This window comes from Phacochoerus africanus, chromosome 5 (genome assembly GCF_016906955.1).
Source record: "Phacochoerus africanus isolate WHEZ1 chromosome 5, ROS_Pafr_v1, whole genome shotgun sequence".
Taxonomy (NCBI): domain Eukaryota; kingdom Metazoa; phylum Chordata; class Mammalia; order Artiodactyla; family Suidae; genus Phacochoerus; species Phacochoerus africanus.
The window spans coordinates 53,920,112-53,924,851 of NC_062548.1; the positions used below are offsets into that span (position 1 = coordinate 53,920,112).

At 47.1% G+C, this 4,740-nt stretch overlaps 1 non-coding gene across 1 annotated transcript; it reads right to left on the bottom strand.

The window, feature by feature from the left end:
• Positions 1 to 4,338: 4,338 nt before the first annotated feature.
• LOC125128582 (U6 spliceosomal RNA) lies at positions 4,339 to 4,445 on the bottom strand. The gene has a single exon (XR_007135281.1). It is a non-coding gene; the product is annotated as a U6 spliceosomal RNA (small nuclear RNA).
• Positions 4,446 to 4,740: the final 295 nt, after the last annotated feature.

A 4,740-nucleotide genomic window follows, 5' to 3' on the forward strand; every position in this document is an offset into this window, starting at 1 on the left:
CAGATTCCATCTCCTGGCCCAGGAACTTTCATATGCTATGGGTGTGGCCATTAATGCAAACAAACAAAAAAACACTGATTAGAGAGAAAAATGAAATTTGCCCATCCAGGTATAAGATGACTCCTGCTTTGGGCCTCCCTACCTGTCGACCTGTCTAGTCCTAGCATCTGCCATTCCCCAGGGGATCTCATGCTCCCCTGACACAGCCTCCGGGTCTGAAAACCCATCCAGCTCACTTTACATCTGCTTTGTGCTCCCGACTCTGCTCTGCACGGCACCCAAATCCCCCCCCCCCAACCCCCGCACTTCTGTGCTTGCTGCCTCCTTGGTACCACCTTGTACCCTGTCCTGTGCTGATGGGGCATCTCCTTCTGGACTCTCATGTCCTCCTCTCCACATCTCTAACACACCACATCTCTGATTTCCCTGGCCACCCATGGTCACGGAGGTCCTCTCCTGAGCTTGGCCCTGCCTGGGTGGTGAGAACACAGATGCAGTTCCTGTCCTGGGGAGCTCCATTCTAACAGAGGAGAAAGAGAGTAAACACACATACGAAATGATGCCAGGTAGTGTGATGACAAAAACATGCAGAGGTTTTTCTTTCTAACTTTCCCAGTGCACTGTGAACCCAAGCGCATGTCCTGGGACCCAGCACAGAGCCGGAGGTTTGCAGGGAATAGGTATACGTATTCGGTGAATGAATGAATGAGCCTTTGGAAGGAGCATTTTGGGAGTTACCAATATGGCTCAGCGGGTTAAGAACCTGACCAGTGTCCATGAGGATTGTGCGTTTGATCCCTGGCCTTACTCAGATCCCACACCTGTGGCTGTGGTGTAGGCCAGCAGCTGAAGCTCCAATTCGACCCCTAGCCTGGGAACTTCTATATGCCACAGGTGTGGCCTTAAAAAGATAAAGAAGAAGAAAAAAAAGAAAAGAGTATTTGCTGGACTTCTAACCATTTTCTCAATCTTCCCAGTGCTGGAGGATGTAGGAAAAAAAAAAGCTAATTTCATTTGTCTCTACAATTGGAAAATTTTCTCTTTTTGGAGAACACCTCAGTGGCACTTTCAGAGACGAAAAGGAAATTTTCTTCCAACTAGAAAATTGCCACTGGTTCATATAGATGGGCACATCCTTATAAACATCTTCTGCCTGACGTTGACTCTCTGTTCACATGGATTATCCACCAGACACATAAAAAAAATGACGTTCTGGACTACAGGTTGTCATTCCTATTAAATTCTACAGCATGCGATCTTGAACAAACATTTGTCATCAATATTTGATAAAAAGCCCGATTCAATCAAGTAAATAAAGCATTAGAAAAAATAATTTTACTCCTTTGCTCAACTAAATCCATTAAGACTCGAACACAAGTGGAACTGGGGACAAAGGATGTTGAAAACAAAACAAGTAAGACCCATTGCACATTTGCATTTTGAAATTAATTTCTGCTCTAATTATTCATTTGTAGAAGCATAAATTAAGCAAATATAACTTAGAGTAAGCTTTTGGACACCCACAGGATGTTCCTCTCAAGAGTAAATTGTCAGAAAGGTTCGGCGTGATGGTTTCCTTTTGCTGCCTTTCCGGGATGGAGGAAAGACAGAAGATGGATGAGAAGGAGCCCGTGGAAGTGAACCAGACTCTGGAGGAAGAGATGGACGCAGGTGGGTTCTGGGGGTTTCCAAGGGAGTGTGCTGGGTCCAGGAGCTGCTTTGGAAATATCATTATTAAGCCCAACTCCACGACCCCTGCTTGGAACCAAGAGGTGGAAAATGCAGTTAGCGCAGAGCTGCTGTTCATCTTGCTGACACTAAGGGGACTGAATGGCTGGAGCACCTGTTCTGTTTGCTGTCCCCGTGTACCTCAGGCCCGGGACTCCAGGCTGGAATGTTGCTTTCTGTCCTGTAATTAGGCCCATTGTTGGTGGCCTCTCTCAAAAGCTTATGACACCACATGGGATGCTAAAGAATAAATAGCATCATGTCTCAACCACTCACATTGACCTTCAGTTTCGCTCGTCCTCCGGGGCTGCAGGTCAGCTGTGGCTGGGCTGATCCGGGTTGAGTTGGGCTGGGCAGCTCTCTGCTGGGGACATCCATGGGTGTTCCGGCAGCTGGGACAGCTCTGCCTACGGCTGCAGGTTGAGCTGTCTGCATCCCCTGCCTCGCATTCTGTGAGGACCAGCTGAGGTTCTCGGTCTTTCCAAGGTGGTCAGCACTCAGGAGATTGAAGGGACACATGCCTGCCTTGAGGTCTAGACCCCAAAGTGACATGTGGTGTGTCTGCCCACATTTTATTAGCTAAAGGAAGTTCCATGGTTAAGCTCAACATCCATGGGATAAAAAAGTAAATTCTTCCCATGGAAATAGTGCAGTATGGATTTGGGGGTGAGGTGGAGTGAAAGTTCACTGAACAATAATTTAATCTACTGTGACTATCTTTATTTATTTAGTTTAAGTTTCTGATGTCTTCCTTCATAACATTTTTATTTCCTTTTATTAAAAAATTCCAAGGAGTTCCCGTTGGGCCACAGTGGTTAACGAACTCACCTAGGATCCATGAGGATTCGGGTTCCACGCCCAGCCTCGCTCAGTGGGTTAAGGATCTGGCGTTGCCGTGAGCTGTGGTGTAGGTGGCAGATGAGACTCGGATCCCGAGTTGCTGTGGCTGTAGTGTAGGCCGGCAGCTGCAGCTCTGATTCCAGTCGTAGCCCTGGGAATCTCCATGTGCCACAGGTGCGATCCCCCTGCAAAAAAGACTGTAAAGTCTTTTTGGAAACTATAGTACACGCCTCCCCCTAAAATGATCAAAACATAAACAATAGTGTTACAAGTTGTTATGAGCAAATACTTAAGTAGTAACCACCACACAGGCCAAGAAATAAGCTATTGACAGAATTCCAGAAACAACCTCTAAACACCCATGTGTACCTTGACTACCTGTATCCAAAAAAAGACCTTCATTTTCTGATTTGGGCCTTCATACATGAAATCTTTTTTTGTGTGTTTTTTATTTTTATTTTTTTTGTCTTTTAGGGCTGCACCCACAGCATATGGAAATTCCTAGGTTGAATCGAAGCTGCAGCTGCCGGGCTACACCACAGCCACAGCAACACCAGATCCGAGCCATGTCTGTGACCTACACCACAGCTCACAGCAATGCTGGATCCTTAACCCACCGAGCAAGGCCAGGGATCAAACCTGCATCCTCATGGAAGCTAGTTGGGTTCATTCCCACTGGGACATATGAAGTTTTTAAAGTTTGCCTTTTGCTTCTCTCAGGAGCTGGTTAATTATACGTGAGTTAGATTACCCAGAAAGACCTTTTTTCAGGAAGACAGAACCTTTAGAAAGAAATGTGTTAACCTCCAGCAAACAAGGGTGGTCATGGCAGGGGGTGGGGGGGGGGGAGGCAAGAGGAGTCTTCCCTCTACTGTTGGAAGGAGGGGCCGTGGAAGGTGGGTCTGCAGGTCTGACTTGGCTTCCAGGCCATGCACGGAGCTGCTGGGTGTAGACCGGATGGGCAGGAATTCCACCTCAGCAGATGTCTGCGTGACTTTCCTGCTCTGATTACAGCACCCCCTCTCCTCTGTCACCAACTGGCAACGCGCAGCAAAGGATGTTTTTCTGATCATTTTGCACTCATTAAATGCAGCTGTCACAACATGGGATGCGAGGATGCATGCAAAACTTTTCTGCCACGTCAAAATAAAGCTGAAAAGCTTTTTAAAAAGAAGCTGAAACCTTTGAAGCCTATGCTCAAGGAATATTGGAAATATCGCCTTTTGTTGTTGACAATTGAAAGTGTTCCGTTGCAACACAAATTAAATCGTGGCCCAGGCTAAGGAAGCATCATTCATCAAAATTTTGCAGCAGAAAACATTGGGCCTGCCGGTTGGGGTTCAGTTGTGCTTTCCTGGGCCTGAAGGACCTAGAGGCCCCCCCTCCTCACTGGACTGGCTGATCCCTGGTAATGGTTTCAATGGGGGCAGAGTAGTTTCTTGTCCCCTGAAGAAGTGCTCTGAGAATGAAATCATCGGACACCTATGGCATACCCCATTAGAGAAGTCAAACAAATGAATGGATTCTGGGCCCATCGCACACACCAGCTGGGCTGGATTCTGTGGCTGGGGGTGAAGGCCTTCTATGATTTGGTGGGGTCAGCAGAACCCATTTCTCCAAGCTGTGGACCTGCATGGGAACCAGCATAAAGGACCATATGATCAATCCTTTGCTTTCTGATGTAGGACCTCTTGCATTTCCTGTCGTTTGCTTCGTGTCAATCTTACTTCTTTTTTTTTTTTTGATTAATATGTAATTTAATTCTCCAAAAAAAATATGGAACGCTTCACGAATTTCTGTGTTATCCTTGCTCAGGGGCCATGCTAATCTTCTCTGTATTGTTCCAATTTTAGTGTATGTGCTGCCGAAGCGAGCACCAATCTTACTTCTTGAGCAGCTCAGAAGTTGCCCTGGCTTTTACCCCTTCAAGAAGCCTTCCATCAGCACCCTGGGCTGGGTAATGGGGCTACTGGTGATGCTCCCTCCAGAGCCACTGTCCACCCCAATTCTCATCTCAGGCTCCATCAATCTGCCCACGTGTCCCCACTAGACTGGGATTTTGAGACTCAGGACTGAGTTTATCATCATGTGTGTAGCCCTCATGGTACCTCTCAGGGCTGGTCCCCAAATGGTAAAGGACAGAGGGGAGGAAGGGAAGAAGGGGACTTCTAG